The sequence below is a fragment of the Chiloscyllium plagiosum genome, chromosome 18 (assembly GCF_004010195.1).
Source record: "Chiloscyllium plagiosum isolate BGI_BamShark_2017 chromosome 18, ASM401019v2, whole genome shotgun sequence".
Classification (NCBI taxonomy): domain Eukaryota; kingdom Metazoa; phylum Chordata; class Chondrichthyes; order Orectolobiformes; family Hemiscylliidae; genus Chiloscyllium; species Chiloscyllium plagiosum.
Genome location: NC_057727.1, coordinates 45,529,074 through 45,555,300, shown reverse-complemented (window position 1 = coordinate 45,555,300; position 26,227 = coordinate 45,529,074). Strand labels below are relative to the sequence as shown.

Here is a 26,227-nt window from a genome sequence, read left to right as displayed (position 1 = left end):
TCACTAAAGGCCTTGTCAGCCAGGTCAAAGAAGGCTAATTAGGATTTCCCGTTGGCTTCCGACTTCCTGATAAGTTAGGAAGCAGTTTGACTGCTTGGAGACATGCAGCCATGGGCTGGCAGACCAGGAATAATCTGGACAAACCTCCCTGCATGCCTTGGTGTAAGTAAAGGATAAGGCCATTCTGGAAAGCTCACTTGCAGTGGTGGCCTGGCTGCTTTTTCTCTTCCATAATTAAATTTCTAGGATGAAGCAGTGAGCGTTACCTCCAAGTTGAAGCATCCTCTCAGTTACTTTGCTGTTGCTGGGTGTTCTTTTCAGGCTTAACAGCATCTGAGTGATCCCCCAGCTTTGAGAACTTGCTTGCTGCCCTTAACTGGGCAGGCAGCATGACTCCATACAATTAGGTGAAGCCATTGTCAAAATCACAAAGAGTGACAGCCTCCTCTCTTCCCCCATCGCCCCCATTCCTCCATCACCATTCAGAGTTTAGAACAAGACCCAATTCCTGTTTACCAACCCTAAAGGTCAGAGATCAGGTAGCTTTCACAGAGACCAGCAGTTGGGCTTGGATCATTCTTAAATTCTCATTGGGTTAACTCTCCAGATCTTTTTTAGGAAGATTAAATTTCATTTATAAACTCTGCACCACTCTCGATAGTGAGCATGATGCATGTTAGGAAAAGATTTTTTACTTAAAATCAGATTTCTTATTCAGAGGACTCAAACTTCAGGTTGTCAGCTGCTGAAGGGCTAATATTGAGACTGTTTATGAGTGGGTAGCAAACTTTGAGTGGCTGTTGCAAAATATCTCACATCACTGACAGATGCCATCCTTCACTGAAGCACTGAAAAGAATTAGTAACTTAAGTGACGGCAAAGAAACTTGTCTTTGCAATTAATTGATTGGCACAATTGAAACTGAATTTGGACATTACTTCCCTCCTCCAATATCAGAGGCACCTCACCAGCTGAAACAAGATGATCCAGGCAAATATTCTGTCAGCAACTATAGCTGCATTCATTTTTGCACACAATGAATTATCTTTAATATCTTTACCTCCAGCACCCTCCGACAATCAAGAATGGCAGGAATAGTAATCTTACAAGTTCAGCTCTATCTGTGAAAGTGAGCCGATCATTTAGGGAACGCTTCTGTATTGAATTGCAAAAAATGTTCTTCACAGTAAACTAATAAAATTATCAATTGTTGAAGGGTGTCGGAATATTCATTCTCTAGCATGAATTGGATCAACAAATTCCTGTTTGGTGGACTGAGTTTTTTGATCCACGTTGACCCGACTTTAGCTTAAAACCTGGGCCTATCTTCCTTTAAGTGAATAAAGTATCATTCATCTTTTGCCATCATTAGTTTTCAGATGTTGCTTGCAGAAATAAATTTGAATGCTCTTTGTGGATTACATGAAGCAGATATTGTGTAAAATGTTATCAGCTTTTCATATTGGAATGCAAAATATTGCCTGGAGATGTAGAACATAATTCTCCCAAGTTGATGTACAGCATAACATTTCAAGGAGGGACAAAAGACAAACTAAATGTACTGGGCCGGTCATAAGTGTGCAAATTGCTTACAATTTTCCTCAAATGTCACGTGTAATTATGGACATCCCTTCCCCCATTACTAGGTTTACCCATAGAATCTTACAAAAGAGACTCCCACCTAGCTAATTAACATTATCACTGAAATGGTAGGGTTGAGTCATTAGTTCCATGTGCATTTAATTAGAGGCAGACTGAAATTGGATTTAACTTATTACTTTTCATGGATCACTTTCTTGTCATCACTTCAAATTGGATTGCAGCCCCAGGTAACTAATTATAGGAGCCACAGGATCAAGAGTGAAGAAGAAGGTAATTAGGAACCACAGCGTTGGACCCTTGCTGATAGTCCACTAGTACTGTGGAAAAAATATAGTTTTATTTTGTAGCACTGCTACAAGCAGGGGCATTAAAATTGTGGAAATAATATTCTGCTGTGTCTGGAATCACGGGAAGGCTGCTGCCACCTATTGCGGTTTATGTGATGTGCAGCTGTGTTGAAGATGTTATGTCCACATGGTTCCACAATGAACTTCTTAATGCGTAGTTTAAACAAGTGAAGTCAACATATTGCATGTAGGCATGAGGTAATGCAAGAACTATGTACTCTGAGCCTTTTTCATTTCTGTGAAAACAAAAAAGCTATCAAACAACACTGGGTAGCAGGATGTGGAACAAAATTTCATATTTTGGACTAGGTTACGTGAGAATCGTCTGTACATTGAGACGTAACTGATAACTGTTGTCTGTTTAAAGTACTCTTCATTTGTGTAATTTTCTTACTGAATAGAAAGTGTCTGCTGTTTGAGAATTATACAACGTATGTATAGGCAGCAGTGAAAACATCATGATGTGATCTTTTCAAGCAGTGCTCATTGTTTCCAGAATAATATTAGTGGATTTAAGAACTAAACTGAGTTCAAAATTAGCCTTCGATATTGTATAATTTTTCTTTAATGATCAGGAACCCACAAGATTATTTTTTAAAAATCTGAAAACATGTTTCATATTTTAATAATAATTTATGTAAAATCTTTGTGTGGTTTAAAGGGCTTCACATTAAGGTCAAATGGTGTAGTGGTTTCGTCTTTTCTGATTGCTGATTGAATGAAGATCACAGTGGGCAATGAAAGCTGATCTTTCTTCGAAATTGGAGGCTTTCTCTGTTGAGAGCTCAGGGTCCTTTTCCTTTAGTTTATGTAGGCAGTATTTGAACTACTGTGCTGTACACATCATAGCAAAGTCCCAGCATATACACACCAAACGGCTCAAATCTGCAACTCATTACTGCACAGCACTGGAGCCCATCCAGTGGTTAGAATATTTCCTGAAGCCTACAATAACAGCAGTTAGTGCAAGCGCCACACTATAGAAGTGACAATGAGGGGTGGTCTACCCCTGTTGGCGTGGTGCCCAGTGAAGAAAACTAGTTGAGATAGCAAGACAGTAGGATTGCTGCCATCCATATGTGTCGAACTTGGATGAAGCTGAGGGTTTGTTTAGAAAGAGAGTGCAGTTTAAGCAATGCAACAGATCAGTCTGCTCCATTTCTTGCTTGTGGAGTGTAGAATTTAATTCACAAATATGTATTTTTATGATTTCTTTCAAGTGCTATGCATAGCTTTTTTTTAATGACTTATATTGATTATTATGGATATACAGTTACTTTGCAAAGCCTGCATACGATTTCACAATTATATGAGACCAGTAAAGATTGGGGACTTAAAAAATGTTTTTCTGTCAGAAATAATTTGCTACATATATCAGATATTAGAAACAGATTTTAGAAGGTCTGTCTGAATTAAACAGATTTTATTGTTTGTATGTTTTCTTTTAGAATTATGGACAATCAATGAAGTTATAAGTTTGTCCCCTACCCATCTCTAACTAGAGGTGTAAATTAAGTTTTTGCCCTTTCTGAGCTATTTTGATGTTTGTGTTAACAGCTGTTGTCCATTACATAAACAGACTGGGGAAAGGGTGTGGTTCACATCTGTATGTTTTGCCATTTTGAAAGCTTTAGGATTTTTCCTGAGACTTTCGAATTATGTCACTCAAAGTAAGGCTATTTTAATAAAAATGAATAACATTGGAGAATCTTAGGTCTGCAAATTTTTGTCTGCAAAAACACATTTCTGCATCTTTTGCACATTTCTGTTCCCTCATTTACAGCTAACATTGGACAGCAATAAAGCGTAGAGTTGCTGTCACTAAATGATCACAGTTGCCCTGTGACTTGTGAATGAAGTTCCCATTGGAAAAGAGATTTTTGATAAAGTACTTCATTATTGTTTTGTGACAGGTTAGGATTATCCAGAAGTGTGAGCAATGTATTGTTTTCATTATCTTTCACAATGATGTAAAATAGGAATTATTGATCTTGAAGCACATTGTCTGATTTAATACCTGGGATTTTCATGGACATAGGAACATAAGAACAGATGAAATATGAACAGGAGTAAGGCACTCTGAGCCTGTTCTACCATTCGCTGATCTGATATGTCCACATTCCTGTTTACCGCAGTAACATTCCACACCCATTCTATCAAGAATCTATCTACCTTTGTCTTAAAAAATTTCAAATAGTCTACCTCCACCGTTTGAAGAAGAGACTTATGACGCCCTGTGAGAAACCTCTGCCTGAAATGGTTGCCCTTTATTTTTAAACAATGATCCTTTGTTCTAGATTATCTAGATTATAACGAACACACCGATTCCACACTCACATTGCCAAGACCGCTCAAGATTTTTATATTTCAACCAGGATGCCTCTTCTAAATCTCAGCAAATATAACACCGGCCTGTCCAATCTTTACTCATAAAATAATCCTCTTAATTCAAGGTGTTAATTCATTAACCCTTCTGTCAACTGTTTCCAATATATTTACATGTCCTTAAATAAGAAGGCAAGTACGGTACATAATATTTCAGATGTGGTTTCACCATTACCTTGAAGCATAACGTCCCTACATTTGTTTTCAATTCCTCGCATGATAAAAAAAATTTATAAAACTTGGTAATTAGTTACTATATACCAACCTTCTGTAATTCATGAACTAGATCACCCAGATCCCTCTGCATTTCATAGCTCTGCAATCTCTCACCAGATAATTTGCTTACCAAATTTCTACCAAAATGGATAATTTCACATTTTCACACACAGTATTCCAAGTATTAAATCTTTGGTCACTTAGCTGACCTATCTACAGCCCACTGTGGTCTCCTTATGCACTCTTCACAACTTACTTTCCTAACTATACTTGTGTGTGTTTAGCAAACTTAGCGACCATACATTTGTTTTTTTCATCCAAATCATTTACATAAAAGTGTTTAAAAGGTTGAGTACCAGCACTGATTTATGTGGTAGATTTTGCCAATCAGAAAATGCCCCATTTATACCTGCTTGCTTTCCTGATAGCTAACCAATCTTCTGTCTATGCCAAGACCATGGGTTTTTGTTTTCCACAAAAACCTTTGATCTGATACCTTATCAAATGCCTTCTGGAAATCTATGTAAGCACAATCATTGGTTCTCCTTTATCCATAGCACATGTTGTTCAGAGAACTCCAATAAATTGGTTAAACTTCCCTTCACAAAACCATGTTCATTCTGGACTATTACCTTGAAATTTTATAAGTTTCGGCTATAACATGTTTAATAATAGCTTCTACCAATTTCTCTAAGACTGTTTTTCAACTAACTGGCCCATAGATCCTTGTGTTCTGTCTCCCTTCCTTTTTGAGTAAAAGAGTCAGATTTACTATTTTCCAATTCAACAGAACCTTCCCCGACTCTACAAAATACTCAAAATTTAAAACCAACACCATAGCAGACACTGAAAACAGCAAGTGCTGGAAATCAAGGCAGGTAAGGCAGCATCCGTAAAGAGAGAGCAAGCTAACATTTCAAGTTTAGATGACTGTTGATGAGCTCTGTTGAAGAATCATCTTAGCTTGCTCTCTCTCCACAGACGCTGCCGTCCCACTGTGATTTCCAGCACTTTTTGTTTTAAGTACAGACTCCAGTATCTGAAGTAATTTGCTCTTACCACATTAGACACTACATTTAAGACTTTAGGAGGAAGTCCATCAGGATCACAGATTTATCAGTCTGCAGCTTCAACAGTTTGTTCAATACCCAATTTCATGATTATCGTAATTTTATTGAATTCTTACCTCCTTTTTTATTTGCTGGTTCATTGCTATTTTGGGGGTGTTACTTTTACCTTCAGTAGTGAAGATCACTGCAAAACTCCTGTTCAGTTTTTCTGCCATGATCTAATTTTCCATTATTAATTCCCCAAAATCACTTTTATATGGCATCAATGCTCACTTTGTTAACTCTTTTTTATAAATACCTATAAACTTTTACTATCTGTTGAAATATTCCTAGCTAGCTTTCTCTTATACTCCATTTTCCCATCATTATTGACCTTTTTGTAATTTTTTTGCTTTTTTAGATGTTCTGTCTAATCTTCTGATCTGCCACCCATCTTTGTGCAAATTTGTTATTTCTCTTCAATTTGAAATTCTTCAGTAAATGAGGCATTGTGGGTTTGCCAATGGAATGTTTCTTTCAGGTTGGAATGTATCTATTCTCTATATTCTTAAGTGTTCCCTTAAATGTTTGTTGCAGCATCTTTATTGTCTGGATTTCTTAACAGAGTTTGCCAGTTTACTTCAGCCAGCTCTGCTTGCATACTGTCATGCAATTCTTTAGGTTTTAAACACTAATCTTAGATCCATTTTTCTCTCCCTCAAACTGAATATAAAATTCAGTCATATCATGATTGCTGCTACTTAGGATCGCCTTCAGTATGAGGCCATGAATTAATGAATTATCAGGTCTAGGTAGCTTGATTTCTGCTTGGCTTCAGAACTATCTGTTTTAAAAGAACTGTCCCTCATACACTGTATGAACTCCTTAGCAGGGCCAACTTTGCCCATCTTTTCCAATCTATATTCTAACTCCAATTGTACCTTTCTCACAATCTGTCTCTGTTTCTTCCTTTGTACTACATCATACTACGTGATTCCTCTCGGAGGGCCTGTGTACCACTCCCACAGTGATTTCTTGCCTTTACCATCCCTCATCTCTACTCAAACTGCTTCTACATTTTGATTATTTGAACTGATCTCATCCCTCTTGATTGTGCAAATACTATGGTTAATTAACACAGCTGTTCCCTCACCAGTTTCTATCTTTCATTCCTCCATAAATACCATGGATCCTTCAATATTCTGGTCCCAATCTGTATTAGCCTGCAGCAATGATTATCCAGTCGTACTTCTATTTATGCCATCAGTTCATCTGTTTTGTTTCACAATGTATGTGCATTCAAGTGTCTTAGAGCCTTTAGCTTTGTCCTTTTTGTGAGGCTGAATTTTCCAATGACCTGAACAATGTGAATTATGGTGAGTCCGTTGGTAAAATAAAGCAGAAACGGACAAATGATGCTCTTGTGTTGAGGAAAAACATGTCCGATTTTCTGCTGGACGTTGTAACGGCCAGATGAGAATTTTGTTAGTGAGCACCAAGGGATGATGTTTCATGCATTTGCATCTCTTTATTCCTTAATTGTGCCTCGTTTATATTTAGATAGCTCTTTTCCAGGCGGTGGACAGGAACTGGATGGCAACCGTTCTCAACGTGAAAGTCTGAGCGGGTAGTTGGTAGGTGCAGTTGGTTGGCATCTTTTCCAGGCCCCTATTTCGAACATCTTTCCCATTCACATACTCCATAATCAGCGATCGCCTGCACCTGCCACCCATGGAGGTTAGCACAGGCAAAATACCAGCTTCACTAAATTATCATGGCATATTTGCTGCTCACTTATAACACGATTCAGCACTTCAGTACTGTATTTTAGAACCCAGCAACACCTTCCATTATTGTGCTGCTGCCAGACAGCTCTGTGCACAGGGACAGGCATCTATTTCATACAAAGGAACAGGGTGCAACTCGGGTCTCTTAGCTTGCCTTTTTGGTGCAGTCATATTGTGTTTACATGGGTGCTTGCAGCATCTCTGCCATGCTTTGCGTTGCCTTTTGGCACAGACAGAAAACCAGGCAACTCGTCATGTTTGGTCGCGATGACCAGTCAAGGTGGCCTACTGTCACTTAGGAGCTGGTCTGTTGTAAGCCAGCAAATGTGGCAAGACCCATTAAGGGAAGATACTGCTTGCAATGTTGAAAGTGATAGGCCATCAGCCTTAGTGGGATATTGGTACAGTGTTGGGGTCAGAGTGAGTGTAAAGTAGCAAAGGGAAGATGGTCGCACTCACCCTTATGGAGTGCCAATGATCATTAATCTTCTAGCAGCGTTGCTGCACATTCCCTCAGCCTATGGATGCTGCACTGACCCAGGTAGCTACTTCAGACCTAGCTGACAATGTTTTGACGTAGTACGCAGCATGGATTTAAATCTGGTGCTCTTAGTATGAATGCCAGAAAATCCGGGCATTGGTCAGCATTTGGTGCTATTGAGGGCAAGATAAACATGAGAGTGGCACCACAGAGGCAGGATGCTTACATTATAAGGTGAACAGTGCAAAAGCTGTTTTTTTTTAAGAAATGGGGATAACCGAGGGAAAACCTTCAAGAGTCTCTTCAAAATTGCCTGAACTGATTTTTGGAAAGATTCAGCCCAAAGACTGTAGGATGTTGATTGGCTCCTAGAGTTATCTCTATTCCTTCCTGGCATGGTCTGTCTATAATTACACATAGTAACACCATTCTCTCATGTCTCTTTGCTTTGGTTTACCATAGCTTCCCACACTTGATTCCTTCATAGAATCATAGAATCTATACAGTTTGAAGCAAGCTATTTGGCCCGAGACCATACCAGCCTTCCAAAGAGCATCCTACCCAGAACCACCCTCCTACCCTATCCCCATAACCCTGCATTTCCCAAACCTGGACACTGGAAAATTTAGTATGGCTAATCCATCTAACCTGCACATTCTTGATCCCCTATAAAAGTCCTTCTCTACTGCTCTAGTTATTCAATTCTTCAGAACACCCGTCACAGAGGACTGAGATGCTTTTTAAAAAAGAAATTAACCAAAAACGTCATATTAAAATTGCCACAAGAATCACCTGACCACACAGTCTGGCGATGGGTCATGAAACTAATGTGGATGGAACCCACGTGGATTAGACAAGGGCAGCTTGTACTGAACTTACATTTTCCCCAGGCAAGGAAACTAGTCAACTCCTTCTCTGGGGTGGGGCATGAAAACAGCCTGAGAACCTATCTAACTTGCACCATCATGAGAATAATCATATGTTGGAGATGAAATTTCAAGTAGAATTTTGGAAAAAGGCAGTGGAGTTGATTTTTGCAGAACTGAACCAAGCTGAAAAAGGCTCTCTCTATCTCTCTCCCAGGAGTAGAAGCCTGTTGACCACAGCAACTGTAAAGAAACACCATGTAAGTGAGATATTAAAAGATAGCCTTAATGTTCACAACCACTGGTGTTTCCAGAAATCAGTTAACAAATAGAGGTCTCAGGGTGAACCTTTATGCCTTAAGGAGACCCAAAAGGCTCTAGACTACATATTCTTTTATCCTCCTTTGTTCTTAATACTATGTCCTTTTAACTTGGTACTGGTGTTTTTGTGTGCGTGTGTCTTTATTATTTTTCTTGGCGTTAGCAAGTAACAAACTTACTCTGTTTAAACTCAAGAAATCCTTGTGATTGGCCCCTTACTGTTACTGTAAAATTTAATTAACTACATTTTCCTTGGTGGGGGATGTAACCACTTGCAAAAAAAAGCCTTAAACCTTTGACCTGAGCAAACAGGGAGGTCAAATAAAGGGGAGCCAAATCAGCATGCTCACCTGATTGTGACATATCTTTTAATTGAGGGAAATTTCAAAAGGATGCATCAGTATTTGTATTAAAAAGGACAGATTAAAAAGGCTTAAGAAGAAGTCCATGTGAAGTTCCACACTTAAAAATAAGAATTTCTCCCACCTGTACCAAAACCAGGAACAAAACCTGTTTTGCTTGGAACAATATTTGTTAAAGAAAACAGCTGTCCATGAGAGCAGAATATCTCCATTGTCATTTGCAAATGTCAGGTGGGTCCACTTACATAAACATAAGCAGAACCCTTTTAAAATGCAGCAATCAAAAATGGAGAGGAATTATAAACTTAAACAACCTTACCCAAATGTCTGTTGTCATGTGTGTGTTGCTGATGGTGCTGAGGGAATTGAGGCAGAATGCTTAAATCTTAAAGTGGAATTCCCAACCCAAATCTATTAACTTTCTCACAATGGCTTTAATTCCCAACACAAACCTTCTATTAACTTTCTTGCAATGGGTTTCAACTAAGGTGCGATGTTGAATGAGCAGCTGACAGGCGCCTTAATTGTTTAACAAGCATATGAAGAAGGAACAAGAGTAGGCTGCTCAGCTCTTTGAGCATGCTGTACCATTCAATAAGTTCATTACTCAACTCGACATTCCTGTATATCCCCAATAATCTTTCATCCCCTTGGTAATGAAGAACCTATCTACCTCTGCCTTAAAAAAAACTCAAAGATTTTGCATCCACTGCCTTTTCAGGGCAGGAATTCCAAAGACTCTCAATCCTCGGAGAGAAAAAGAAGCTTCCTATCTCTGTTTTAAATTATTCCCCCTCTTCTACCCACCACCCCTTCTCCTCTCCCCCCACCCCTTTTTCTTTAAACTTTGACAACTATTGTGAATAATTTCCACCGAGATTTCAGGCTCATTTTTTTAATTCAATTTTTCCTCTTTGATAGCCTGTGTTAGCCTTCCTGGATCCATGATACCACATTCAGGTGACATAGCAGATCAATAACATCTACTTCCTTGATCTATTCTGCGTGTCTTAACAATACCTGAATAAGGCACCCCCACCCTTCCCCAACACTGTATGCCATTGCTGTACTGTAACTTTCTCAGAGTCTGGTCTGACAGCAAAGCCAGGGACTCCTGGTTGCATTAGGCCCAGTATGGGCACTCCCGCTATTGGTGGCGTGGCGTCTGCAGTGGTGGCAGCAAAGTATGCCCAGAGTGGGGACTCCAGATTATCGGCGAGACGGCAGCAAAGCCAGGGACTTCTGGTTGTAGGGTGAGTATGGGACCTGGCATCGGCGAGGTGGGTGTCATGGTGAAAAGATGGCACCTGAAGAGTGGTGACTCCGATGTTGTTGGGTCTGGCACAAGTGGCAGTGAGGCAGTGGAGGAGGGCTGGCAGTGCAGGTGGCATTGGTGAGCTGGCTCAGGACTCAATTGCAGAGGCGATAGAATGAAGATAAACCTTCTTTCAGTTTTATTCTTAAATATTCAAAAGGGTGCCGTATTGTGGTGAAGGTTGAAGCTTTTCATTGTATTTTATTGTTTTACTCACTGTTAGTAACAAATCATTCAAATCAAATAAATTTAGCTATCTTTTAGTTTCTGGTCACAGCTGATTTTATCCAGAGAAAGTATGTGTGTGATATTGTTCCTCAAGTAAGTGGGGGAGAAGGTTGATGTGAACTCACTAACTCGATCTCTTAGCACTGGTGGAGAAGTAATAATAATTTCAGTGTTCACTTCAGAATGTAGCACCCACATTGTGACACAGTTCTCCATGATGCTGTTGATGGGGTTGATTGCCCAATGGCATTCTGTGAGAGTAAGCTAATAGTAATTGACTATTCAATCCCCTCGGCTTGTTCCATCTTCAGTCAAGACTTTTGTTCATTTATAGTTTACTTCCATTTACCCGCCTTTGTCTCATTGCTTCTAGACTTTTGAATTTTTCAGGCATCAAAAATTACTATTAGAATGAATCAAACGCAGTTGAGGAAAATAAAAGTTTGAAAAGAAGAGAAGTGCAAAGGGAATTTGAGAAAGAAAACTGTAGAGAAGGGACAAAATTGACAACTTTGAATACTTATGTATTTTAACTTTATTTAAGTTGTGTAAGGTTATTACATTAATAAAGTTACAGCTGACATTTAACCAGCAATGGTTTATTATGTATTTATTTATTTTCAGGATTTAAAAAAATTAAAACAAATGCATATCTTGGAATTATTCAGTTTTAAATGTTTACAACAACAACTTGTACTTACACAAAATTTACAGCATAGTAATTCATTTGATTACACAGAGGCCAAGGAAAAATGACTGGCAAGTTAAAAAGGAGCTGTTAGGTGTGTCTTCAAAGGTTTGGTCACATACTAGGGTTTTAAGGAGGATCTTAACACAGGAGAGTGAGACAGAGAGGTGTAGGGCTTTAGAGACAGAATTCCAATCTGTACAGTATCGGTAGCTGATACTGATAACCCTCAATTAATTTGCACAATTTGGGATAACTGTTCCAAGTAATCTTAAAAAAAATTGAAAATTCTTAGGATAATACTTTACTCATATATATCAATCATTCTTAGAACTAGTGAATTGTTAGTTACTAGGCCAATGTTTGTGAGGGTGAGAACAGAGACCATTAATTTCAAAACTAAAAATGCATTGTATTGTATGTTGTCACAACCATACAGTTAAGTGAGTTTCACCTTGATCATATTTTTAACAGTGAATGTTTGATGAAATTAATGAAAAGAAATATTGTTTGAGTAACTTAACATTTCAATAAATAAATAAATTCAAAATACAGCACATGCTGACGATCTGAGCAAAAAAACGAAGTGCTGGAGAAACATAGCAGATCTGGCAGCATCTTCTGGAGAGACAGAAGAGTTAAATTTTGAATTTGGCATGCCTCTTCTTTGCATCAATACTGTCACATGAGATTCAAAACAGTGCCTCTGTTTCTCTCTCCACAGATGCAGCCAGATCTGTGTTCATTCAGCACTTTCTGCTTTTATAATGTTTAAACAAGATGTGCTTGGCCTATAAATTTCCTCAGGTTGTGGCCACATGACTGCTGTATCTCTGGCAATAGTTTGACATAAATTAGGTTGGTTTCCACCAGACGTACAGTCAAATTATGGAGATGGAGTAAGGAGCAACACTGAGGAAATTCCAGACTTGCAGCCTCAAATTTAACTTAATGCCAGAATGGAATGCTTTGAGTTTGAACACTCAGTTTACATGCCATTCAATTTTTGGCTTCATTGAATTCAATGGAGTGTGAAATCACATTGGTGTAAATCAAGCTCCCACCTACATCTTTTTCCCAGATGTTTTGGACTAAAATTGGTTCATCAGTCTTTTCATATATGTGGTGAATTGGAATCTACATAAGTTGTCCCTTTTTCATTTACTGTCATGTAGTATTGTGACAAAACCACTTATTTGCTTTTAAATTCAGAACTCCACTAAAGTTTTTATATGCCGCTAGGAGGCATTACTGCCTTCTCTCCTCCAAGTTTATTCAGGAATTTCCCAAATGGGTACAACTGAGTTTTCTCGCTTGACACAATTTACACTTGATCAGATACAGTAGTACAGTTAGATTACTGAACTGACAATCCAGAGAATGAGAGTTCATTTCCACCATGGCAGTTTCAGAGCTGTTAGATCCTGTAAGAACCAACTAGTTCACTGAGTGCAAAATCATCTTTAGCCAAATCTGTCAAGATACAAATTCTTCTCAGTACCCACTTGATTTTCCCACTGTCACCATGCCTGCCTTTAGCTTCACTGTATTTGAATCTTTAGCTTCCCTCTACTTGACATCAAGAAATGACTAAGTACATTGAATACAGCAAAACTTGTCGCAGACATTGCTGCATCTCTAACCAAACTGTTCCCATATAACAAAAACAGTGAACCAACTTTCAGGTACTTCCTGTCCTCAAATAAAAACAAAGCAAATCTCACTCAAATAATTATTACCCTACTCTACCCAGTCTACTCTGGATTGTTAGCAAAATGATATGAGGAGTTGTCAATAGCATTATCAAATGAGAGTTAATTATCAACAATCTGCTTAGTTCAGTTCTGTTAGCTACACCCAACACAAAGATTTCATTACAGCTTTCATCCAAATATGGATATAACCAGGCAAATTATCTCAGTGACGTGAGAGGGCCTTCTTTTAACATGATGCAGCATTCAACAAAGTGTAAGCCTGAAGAGTCTTGAGTAAAACTGAACTCAGTGGTGATGATGGGGTAAACTCTGCAGTGTCTAGCATCATACCAGATACGTGAATAGGCTTTGGTCATTGGAGAACAATCATTTTAACAGCATTGGATTTTCTCCATGCAGTGTCTTTGACCTGACTATCTTCAACTGCGTTATCAATAATTGTGTTCATTGCAAGATCTAATCTGGATTGTCTACTAATGTTTGCTATGTTCAGTTCTGTTTATAGTTCCTCAAGCAATGAAACCTTCCAGTAATTAAATCTTGGACAAGATTCTGGAAATTGGCTAATGACTGGCAAGTACAGTATCCACCATGAAACTTCTTGCAATAATCATAAAAAGCAAGAGAGAGTCTCACCATCTCCCAATGACATTTAGCAATATTCTCAATACTGAGTCTTGTATTATCCAAATTCTAGGAGCATTATTCACCGTGGGCACAATTGGTTCAGTCACATGAATACCAATGCTATTCGGAGAGATCGTAGGCTGGCAGTTTTGTGGTGAATTGGTGACTTTCTGACACCTAAAGTCTCTTCACCACCTGCAAAATAAAATCAGGAACTTCCAAAACAAGAGTTTTAAATTGTAGTCATTATCTTATGCCACCTCTCTGGGAAATGGACACAGGAATGTTAAGTGAACAAAGGATTGTAATATTCCTCCAGTGAAACATTCTGCTGGCCCTATCTAAGCTCTCACAGAAAGAATGACCACTTCTGTGAAATATTGGAAAGGTCAACCAGCTCTTTGGATATGTGCCACAGCATGAATCAGTGCCTTAGGGATTGTAGACTCCAGTCCCACTGAGCCCAGGAATTTGCTTGGGGCTCTCCTGATTGGTTACTTTAGATGTGGTGAGAGATTGGTATAAACCACAGAAACGTACATCTACAAAATGCCCATTGAAATTAGAGCAACTGATTGGGTGAACGTCTGAAAATATTTCCAGCAAAAACATGAGTTAATAGTATGACAGTAAGGGAGCTTGTCATTTTCCAAGACACAGTCTTTCAGACCAAGGATCCTTGTGCTTAGTTGTATCAACATAAAAGATGCCTTTACAATTTGTTTGTAGAAATCAGAGAGGTCGCCCATTGACTTTGCAAAGATCTTTATTCCTTATTCAACATCACCAAATCGGTAAACAGACATATATCTCCATGCTGTTTGCAGAACCTGGTTAGGGGCAAGTTGGCTATTTTCCTAACAAACAATAATGACTACAGTGGAAAATAATTAATTAGCTGTGAAATACTTTGGGACATTCTGAGGGAATATAAGATTCTTTCTTTCAGTTGAGGAGTGGGGCAAGTTATAGTTGATTGAATTGTCATTAGATGTCCCGTTTTGAAAATAATCCGTGTTAAAATGCGACTGCTAACTGCCTTAAGACTCAGGTTTTTGAATAAGTGATTATTTGCAAATTTGCTGATCCTAGTTTTGACTGTAGCTCTGGGAGGTTTGCAAAAGCAACCAAGAAACCATCCAGTTTTCCCCAGTTTCTGATTTCTGCTCAGTGCTTCCCTCCTGATAGCATGATTATTGGAAGGAAACCCCTGAGTTGGTTACCATGTGGGTTGGTTAGCTCATTTGATTGCACCACTGGTTTTCGATGCAGAGTGATACCAACAGTGAAGGTTCACTTCATCTTCTCAGCCTCGCCTCTTATCTGAGGCATGGTGACCGTCAGGCTAAACCACCACGAGTCCTTTCTGTCTGATGAGAGAGCAGCCCTATGGTCCTCTGGGATTATGGTGACTTTACCTTTTAGTATAAAGCATGTTCTAGCATAAAACCCATATGGTACAAAATCCAACACCGAAGAATAAAATAACATACTAAAATATATTCAAATCTGATAGTTTATATCAAATTGCAAAGAGGAATGGTTAAGTTTGTAAGACAATATCTAAACTTGAAAGTGATTTTAATGAGAGGTTTTGTAAATTTAGTGCCTTTTGCACCTCAACCTTCTGTGCCAATTTCTCTCCTCACATTAGAGCTTTGTCTTTTATGCTCCGATATAATTCAGAAGACATGGCTCTTGCTTCTTCATCAATTCATGAGTGAATACTGACAGGCAAATTTTAAAGGATATTTATCAGAGGAGTCATAGCTGAACCTAGCCTATTCCCGCTGATAATCCACATGGGTTATTTTCTTCTAACAATTAAGTAATCACACTAAAGATACTAGAACTATAGCTAAACTTCCTCTTGTTAGAAGTATGGGGGGGGGGGGGGGGGGAAGTGACCAAGGTTGCTTGTAATGTCTTTGCTGTAATCTTGGTTGAGAACATCTAACTTAGCATTGTCTTGATCTGTATGGCTCAGTTACACATTGGCTAAGCTTTCAGGGGAGTTGAATTTAATCATGATGAACTTAAATGTGTGCTGCACTGTTCTTGGTTTTCCATCATAAAGTAAATTAACCCATTATTAAGTTTTGATTGAACAATATGAAGGCTTTGCTTTGTGTGCCATTACTTGAGCGATCTGTAATTGAAACAAACAAAACAAAAAAATTTAATCAGGCCATTAATTTTTCATACTTGGCAGCAGTTCAAAAAGCCTAATGAAATAATGTTAGCAGCATTTAGCTAATGTAAAATGCAAGGGTTTAAATTTGATCACCCCCCCCCCAGAAATCAGGTCCAGGCATCATGATGCACAGTTAACCAGTGCCATAGACTGCAGTGCAGACAAAGACAAAAGTTTTACTATTTTATACCACTGCATATCCAGCCAGTATTAACTATGCTGTTGGTTGGCTTGGTGCCTAAGCAGGAGGTCAGTACTGTGTGTAGCTAATGCTGATTTAAACAAGCCTGCAAGCTGCGTTGTAGCAAGAGCAGTGATGGAAGTACTTTGAGCTGCATCTGACCTGGAGATGACAGGAGAATGGCACACACACAAGATCAAGCAGGCTCCTTCCTGGAGGTTTGCAAAGTGAGAATTTTTTTTGTTTTTGTAACAGAAGATCTTCCAGCCACATATATGTAAAGCATAGGCAGCATATTGCTTGAAGGCCAAAGCCAGGAATCAGGTCTTGAGGATCTGGATACAATGCCTATCGACACTGAATGGCCTCACACAAGCAGTTAAAGTCAATGGATACATTTTCAAGTGCTGTATCTTGCCATCTACTCCAGTCATTGTTCAATTCACTCCTCAATCAGTTTACCAACAATCTCTGCTAAAACTTATTATTAACTAGCATTCATATACTTCACTGAAACCCTAAGTTGGTACTAAATCACAGTCGCACTCACATTCACAACATAATGCACTGCCTTTCTCTACCCTCTTCTCCCCCCATTTTTCAAAAATGGAAGTTACCACAGTGAAGTAGATTGAATAATAATTATTGACACAGGCACACTATTTTCTAGACAAGGTGATGTATAAACTGGAGATAGCAAATGTACCTGTTTGGTTTTATTTCGAAGGAAAGAGATGGTAATGACTTATTAGAATATTTATTGCTGAGACCATGGACAGCAGAAGGGCTGAAATAACTGAAAGTGGGGACATCTTCATATTTAATTCTACCTCTCATATCCTGCACCTCCGATCCCACAGACACTTTGATTTAGAAGTTACAGATGATAGAAGCATGCCTATCCTACTTTCTCCTTTTTCCAATTTTATTTATGTGCCTGTTTGTTCCTATTAGATGCCTGGAAAGTGGTGGCTTTTCCTCCATCAGCAGTGGAGGAAGAACAAGGCGATAATGATGATAAAGATCTAAATGTCCACATAACTTTAGCACAACAGCCACTCCGAAACTGGCACTGTCTCTAATGAAGAGGATGATTTTGATTTGGGAGCTGCACACTCAAGATGGTTTGGTTTTGGCTACAAATAGGGCAGGAGCAAGGATATTGCTTGTGCCAACTCACTGGAGGATGAGGCCACACAAAATCTGTTGAAACCCTGAGTAGGAGTACAAGGCCAGGCAAAGGCGCCCACGATACTTGTCATTATGCACAAGAGATTTTTTTTTGCCTTTCCTATACAACTTGAAATTATATGAGTAGAAGGTTCATTTTATCGTGGTTTTTAATTCTCATATTTTAGTCACAAACAGATGCTGTGAGTTTGGGCATAAAAAAGGTAACCTGTGGATCACTTGGTCAACTGGGAATTGGAATTGTTTTTATTGCTGTTAGTTTTGGATAGTTCTTTATGGGCAGGCCAGAAAGAGAAAGGGCCACTCTAGATTTCCTTCCTTCTTCTTCTTTCTTCTGCTTAGCCTCCTCCACTTGTGTTGTTGCCAAGGGCTGTCCCTTTATGGTGGGAGGCTCTGCAGCATGCAGCAGATTTGAATGGATCCAGGCCAGGTGGTGAAATAGGTACCAAGATCATTGTTTTCCTTAGTAGTAGATTCATTCACAGAATGCATCCTCACCGTTCACAACCTCCTAATACTATCCCAGTGTGCTACTTGTGATTCTCTTTGTACTGTTTGAGACTGAATCTCTTTACATGTGATCCTAGTCCTTAACCAATGCCCATTGCTTCAATATATTTAACAACGTAGTCAAAAATCATTCCCAAAGCAGGATTTTTACACCTTCTTTAATGGGACGTAGTTGTTACTGGCAAGGCCAGCATTTGCTGACAATCCCAGATTATCCTTGGAATGAGTAGCCGTTTCAGATATAAGTTAAGAGTCAACACATTGTTGTGGGCCTGGAGTCCCATGTATGCTAGACTGGGGAGGATGGCAGATCTCCTTACCGAGAGGCAAACCAGGTTGGTTTTTAAAACAATTAATGATAGCTCCTCGTATAGTTTTAAGGATAGAGATTCATACAGCATGGAAACAGACCCTTCGGTCTAACTCATCCATGCCAACCAGACATCTCAATCTGACCTAGTCCTGTTTACCAACATTTGGCTCTTATCTGTATTCCTGTTCATATACCCATCCAGATGCCTTTTAAATATTGTAATTCTACCTTCCTCCACCATTTCCTCTGGCAGCATGTTCAATACATACACCACACTCTGCATGAAAAGTTATCCTTCAGATCCTTTTTAAATCTTTTCCTTCTCACCTTAAACCTTTGCCCTCTAGTTTTGGACTCCCCCACTCCAGGAGAAAGACGTTGGCTATTATGCATCTCATGATTTTCTATACCTTTATAAGGTCAGCCCTCAGCCTCTGTTGTTATTCACCCCAGTCTATTCAGCAAATCCTAGTTCAATCTTCCAGTCCTGGCAACATCACTGTAAATCCTTTCTGCATCCTCTCAAGTTTAACAGCATCCTTCCTATAGATCAGAATTGTATACAGTATTCCAAAAGTGGCCTCACTAATGTCCTATACAACCACAACATGACATCCCAACTCATAAACTCAGCGTTATGACCATTGAAGGCAAGCATGCAAAATGCCTTCTTCACCACCCTGTCTACCTGTGACTCCACTTTAAAGGAACTATTTCACTGCCGAGATGTTCTTATCTAAAATCCTATAGACTTTGGAGTTCCTGAGTGTATTGCCAGAAACGACATCACCACAGACTTGGTATTTGGAACAAGTGGCAGTGTGTGGGAGACTGCCTATGGCAGTGGGTGAGAAGTGGAAGCATTGCGATCAGAGTTCCCTTTAAGCTTTGTGCATGCACACAGTAGTTGACATCAGTATGCCAATCGTGGCATTGTCCCTACCACGCACAACCCTCAGAGGCCCAGGCACCTGGGAATAAAATCAGACAAATTGTGACTTAACCCTCCACTTCCATGGTTCTCTTTCGCAACCATCACCCTGATAGCCCACCCATTCATCCCTGCTAGGAATGAGCAAGAGACCAGTTTACTGCAGATCAGTGGGATGATAAATAGCCAAGGCTAGGGCTTCATTAGTCGTGTTTAAGATGTTATTTACTGTGTGCAAACTATCAATTAGGGTCAGTGTAGTACTCACTTGCCATTTTTGGTGCTCCATGCACTCTTTTAATGGAAAGGGGCCACTGTGCTCATGATACCAGCACACTTGAATTGCAATGGTACTGCTCTAGGATTATCCCCCTCTCCGCCCACCCATGACATTCAGAATCTGCATCCAGCTGAGCAGAACTTGGAGCTTCCTATGCCCTTCCCATTGCTGTTCCTGTCTTCACCATCTGCACTGTTCATTTGAATTGTGGGAATCCCCGGGTGTGAACCCAACCAAAGCATGAGTATTTGAATCTGCAGCAGATGGTGAACCCCCCAAGGTCACCTCAGAGGGAGTGACACTTCCAAGAAGTCCTCATTATCCTCCTACATTGCCTCCTGTGAGATGTTTGGAGGCCTTGCAGGAGGCTAAAGTCTATGAATTAAAATTGTCAAGCTAACATTGTTAACTGATCATAATGTTCATGATCACATTTCACTTGCTGCTGACATCAAGTCAGCATGAGGGAGTGTTGAGTATCAAGTAACTGTATGATATTTAAATCTGTCAACAGCCTACTGGTCACCAACCATGCTGAGACTTGCCTACTGTCCAATGTGACCTCATCTGCTGTTGAGAGATGGATGGTGGTCCACTTTTGGTTCTCTGCTTCTTCCTTTGTGCTTTGTCCTGAATGGAGGCGAGAAGAGATCTTTGATGGAGAATAGTGGCATATCCGAACAGATGAATACACAGCACCTGTTGAGGGTGACATTTCATAACCATGAGGCTTAAATACAGTGGTGGTTGACATATGGGGGTGTGAGGAAGTGCATAGACAGAATATTGTTCAATCCAACTGTAAGATAAGTTAGCATGAGGAATGATGTCCTGGAATAAGCTTGAGAAGACACATTGAGTGGAATTTAATGAGATGTGTATTTGATTGGATGGGAGGGTACAGAGTCGATAATCTACACCATCTCCCTACCTCTAGGTGCAGACAGGAAGACTCATGGATGGCTTCTGGAAGCTAATTAAAAATTTTGAATGGTTAATTAATACAGTTTTAAGGGTCTAATCCCATTTCTGTTGTTAGTCAACCATGGGGCTACTCTTTGAAGTTTATTAGGAGCTGTGGAGTTTATTGTATTGCCTTAGTTATGGGCTAGAAATAGCTACCAAGCATGTATAAAAGGATTTATGCCACAGTGATGTATGATCGCAAGGAACTGGGGTCTGAGTCTGCAAGACTCCAGAAAGGATGTCCTTTCTTATTGTCCTGTCTATATGATTATATGCAATAACGCCTGTTGCAGTTAATTCACCAGAATGTAGAATTCACATTATTATATGCTGAAGGCAGTGACTAGACAGAGCCGGGAGTAAAGGCAGCAGTCAGCACTAAGTGACAGACTTCGAGACTCATCTAGATACTGAACAATGGAGGGGAAAGCCCCATAGAAGTCCACAGCAAGGAGCATGGCATTAGAAACAGCAGACTGGGCCTTTAAGAAGGCCTGAATCCCCAGATCAAGTTGCTGATCATCAGGGACAGAACTGTGTGTTATTGACTATCCTGGGGCAAGCTACAGGTTCTTTCTTAACCCAATGACAGTCTTACTGGACATTGTAGGAATCCAAGCAGGCTGGACAGCACCATAAAGAATGCAGAATTGAACTCATGCTGTAACAGAAACCAAGGGAACTATACAGAAAAGGTGCCAGTTGCTTTTGTAAACCTTGCAAAGTGGCATGAAGAAGTTCCAGAGATGGGAAGAAGGCTCTGCCCAAATTACCGAAAGCCATGAATGCAGTTCCATTGTTTCCCATTCATCATAGGAGATCTTTTTAGAAGAAAAAAAGGCAAATATTTTAAAAGGCACATCTGCACAGCAAATGTTCATTCTTGGGGACATTCTGGACAGGATAATCACTACAAGAGTCTGGACAGTTTTGCCATCTGCCACTGCACACACTTTAATTTGGATACAGGGACTGCAGTCCCTGTTTTGAAAGACAGCCCTAAATGGCTGAGGGACATTTCCCTGTAATCTTCATCTGTCCATCTGTATGACCCAGGAAGAACCAACCTCATGTTAAAGGCCAGCCTTCATGAAGATTACAATATAAAGATAAATGTATTGTCATAACACTGTCGACAAGCAGCTATATTCACTGCGTAGCAGGGGAGCCCACACAGCCTCAACTTCCTTCTTAAAGTCAGCTGCATAAATGAGTGAGCTTAGACAATAGCCCCCAAGACTCATTAGAGGACGAGGAAAGCTGAACTCTGCATATCACATTACCGTCAAGGGAGATACCAACACATATCTGCTTGTAAAAGAGAAGATTGAGGCATGTTAGTTCAAACGTCACGCAGCCAACTATGTAGTGTGCTGCTGTTGTGCCAGTTACCAAACCAAATGGAATCATTAGAATTTTTCAACATTATAGATTTAAACAGATTTCCTGCATAATACATGCAACTGCTCCACTTGAGCCTGTTTAATTCTTCCTGTTATATGGATCTATACGTGCAGGGTGTGCAAATGTGTTGTTCAATGGAGCCATCAACTGTCTAGACAGCATTTCCACATTCAGTTGAGTCTCTACAATGGTCTTAGTCACCTTTCATATCAGCCCACATTTTACTTTGAATTTGGCATGTGGTATTACAGCTAGAAATCCTTTTTGCTACCAACCTCTCCACCCTTCCCATTTATCCAGTCTGGGAACCAACACATGTATACTTAAGGGAGAAATCAGGAGTTCTAAAAGGGGACATGAGATAGGTTTGGCAAATAGAGTGAAGCAGAATCCAAAAGGGATTTTACAAATACGTTAAGGACAAAGGGTAACTAGGGAGAGAATAGGGCCCCTTAAAGATCAACAAGGGGGCCTTTGTGTGGAGCCGCAGGAGATACTAAACGAGTATTTTGCATCAGCATTCACTCTGGAAAAGGACATGGGAGACATAGAATATAGGGAAATAGATGGTGACATCTTGAAAAATGTCCATATCTCAGAGGAGGAGGTGCTAGATGTCTTGAAATGCATAAAAGTTGATAAATCCCCAGGACCAGATTAGGTCTACCCTAGAACTCTGTGGAACGCTGGGGAAGTGATTGCTGGGCCTGTTACTGAGATATTGGTATCATCGATAGTCACAGGTGAGGTGCCGGAAGACTGGAGATTGGCTAATATGGTGCCACTGTTAAGAAAGATGGTAAGGACAAGCCAGGGAATTATAGACCAGTGAGCGTGACGTCATGGTGGGCACGTTGTTGGAGGGAATCCTGAGGGACAGGATATACATGTGTTTGGAAAGGCAAGGACTGATTAGGGATAGTCAACATGGCTTTATGCATGGGAAATCATGTCTCATAAATGTTATTGAGCTTTTTGAAGAAGTAACAAAGAGGATTGATGAGGGCAGAATGGTGGACGTGATTTATATGGACTTCAGTAAGGCATTTGGCAAGGTTCCCCATGGGAGACTAGTTAGCAAGATTAGATCTCATGGAATACAGGGAGAACTAGCCATTTGAGTACAGAACTGGCTCAAAGGTAGAAGACAGAGAGTGGTGGAGGAGGGTTGTTTTCAGACTGGAGACCTGTCACCAGTGGAGTGCCACAAGGATCAGTGCTGGGTCCACTACTTTTCATCATATATATAAATGATTTGGATGTGAGCATAAGAGGTATAGTTAGTAAGTTTGGAGATGACACCAAAATTGATGGTGTAGTGGACAGCGAAGATGGTTACCTCAGATTATAACAGGATCTTGACCAGATGGGCCGATGGGCTGAGAAGTGGCAGATGGAGTTTAATTTAGATAAATGCAATTCTGGTCTCCTTCCTATCGGAAAGATGTTGTGAAACTTGAAAGAGTTCAGAAAACATTTACAAGGATGTTGCCAGGGCTGGAGGATTTGAGCTATAGGGAAAGGCTGTTTTCCTTGGAGCATCAGAGGCTGAGGGGTGACCTTATAGAGGTCTACAAAATCATGAGTGGCATGGATAGGATAAATAGACAAAGTCTTTTCCTTGGGGTGGGGGAGTGTAGAACTAGAGGGCATAGATTTAGGGTGAGAGGGGAAAGATATAAAAGAGACCTAAGGGGCAACCCTTTCACACAAAGGGTGGTACATGTATGGAATGAGCTTTCAGTGGAAGTGTTGGAGACTGGTACAATTGCAATTAAAAGGCATCTGGATGGGTACATGAATAGGAAGGGTTGAGAGGGATATGGGCCAGGTGCTGGCAGGTGGGACTAGATTGGGTTGGGATATCTGGTCAGTATGGACGAGTTGGACCGAAGGGTCTGTTTCCATGCTGTACATCTCTGTGACTCTGTGACTGCATGACCATTGCATACTGGCTTGCCTTCATCAGCTGGGTTCTTCCATGGAGGATAAGTCCTGAAGTGCGACTTGAAACTGGACTGTTTTAGTTCAGCGACAGGAGTGTTAGCCACAGAGCCATTCCAGTATAGAACTTAAAATTTTAGCATCTTTTATTAAGTGGCATTTAACAATCAAAACCATTATCATGATGAAGCGAACTGGTGTAAGACGGTAAATCAGACAAACATTGAGCTTCTTATAATAGGTTCTATCTATGGCAAGATCTGACAAAAGAATTTCAATGTATTTTGATTGTATTGTTGCATTCCACTTAGCATTTTTATTATACGTTATATTGTATAAAAATACTGCATAAAAGGAGATACAAAAATCCCTAAAAAACATTCATTTATGGCTTACAATTTCTAGGTTATGCTTAGATTTTACTTTCATATCCAAAATCATAAACCTTTTCTCTAAGCAAGTCTTTGTTCTTTGCAGTGTCTGTAATATTTGGTAAGATAGTGAATAGAGCAAAACACTTCAGTTTCTGTCACCTGATCATTGGAAATGGCATGAGCTTTATGTCAGGTTCTTTCTTTGATAACTGAAGAATGATTATTTTATTCAGTTGTAATGTTTTGGTCTATAATCAGCTATCAACTTTTTAAGATTAAAAACAAAGGAATAGTAAAACATTAACCATGGCACATTCCACTAGGTTACATTTAATTTATAGCACTTATTTCATAAAAATAAGACACAGCTATCCCTATAACTCTGGACTTCAGCTGACTTGTGAACTATAAACTTTATGCATTACACTAACATCTCAAGAAGCATTTGTTTGCTCATCTCGTTGCAGCTTGTAGCAAAGGAGAACTGTATGAGTGACTTAGATAAAAAGATACTGAGTATGTTTCTGTGCCTCAATATGCAGCTTGTCATCACCAGCAGACACCTAACAAGCCATATGGAGCTTGTTATTGTGACCTGATTTTTTAAAAAGTAATTGAGGTTGCCCCTAATTAAACATAAATAAGATGCATTTACATGGAATAGCAAACAATTTTTTTCGAAGCTTTCGGCCTTTTAAGTATGAGGCTTTTCCAATTCATTCACAGGGTATGAGCATTCCTGGCAAGGAAAACATCCTTTAACTGTCTCTAATGTCCCTAACTAAGTGGTTTGCAAAGATATTTCAGAGGAAAGGTAGTAGTTAGCCACGTTACAATAAGTCTGGAGTCACATATAGGCCAGGCTGGAATCAGCACAATAGATTTCTTTTTCTAAGTGACATTAATAAACCTGGTAGATCTTTACACCCATCTGGAACATACATTTTACAAATACCCATTGAACGATTTTGTTTTATATCTTCTGAATATAAATTGTTCAGATACCATGGTGAAACTTAAATTTCTGTCTCCAAGTCTCTAGGAAAGATTTTGGGATTACTAGTCTAGTAACATTACCTCAACACTATCATCCCCTTTGAACTATTTCCTCATTTCAGTACTAATTACAGTTCAGTGCTAATGCTCCACCAAATCAACTCTGGCATCATTTGAATCTAACAAAGTGAGGCTAGTGGAGAAGCAACTGTAGGTTCCTTGATTTGGGCCACTGCAGCATTTAGGGCAGATAACAATCAGGAAGTGCTGTTGAAGGAAAAAATGAGGAGTTCTTTGAATTCATATTTCTGTTGAGAGAAATACAGAAAAATGCTAAGATTTCCTTTTCCTATTGTACCCATGGGCACCTTAATCTGACTTTTTCAGCATCAGACCATAAAACCATAAGACATAGGAGCGGAAGTAAGGCCATTCGGCCCATCGAGTCCACTCCGCCATTCAATCATGGCTGATGGGCATTTCAACTCCACTTACCCACATTCTCCCCGTAGCCCTTAATTCCTTGTGACATCAAGAATTTATCAATTTCTGCCTTGAAGACATTTAGCGTCCCAGCCTCCACTGCACTCTGTGGCAATGAATTCCACAGGCCCACCACTCTCTGGCTGAAGAAATGTCTCCGCATTTCTGTTCTGAATTTACCCCCCCTAATTCTAAGGCTGTGTCCACAGGTCCTAGTCTCCTCGCCTAACAGAAACAATTTCCTAGCGTCCACCCTCGCCAAGCCATGTACTATCTTGTAAGTTTCTATTAGATCTCCCCTTAATCTTCTAAACTCCAATGAATACAATCCCAGGATCCTCAGCCGTTCCTCATATGTTAGACCTACCATTCCAGGGATCATCCGCATGAATCTCCGCTGGACACGGTCCAATGCCAGTATGTCCTTCCTGAGGTGTGGGGACCAAAACTAGACACAGTACTCCAAATGGG

General features: G+C 39.8%; 1 protein-coding gene across 8 annotated transcripts in view; it reads left to right on the top strand.

Moving 5' to 3' along the window:
• The window catches only part of foxp1b (forkhead box P1b), a 422,867-nt gene that overhangs the window by 228,398 nt on the left and 168,242 nt on the right, over positions 1–26,227 (top strand). The window lies entirely within an intron of this gene.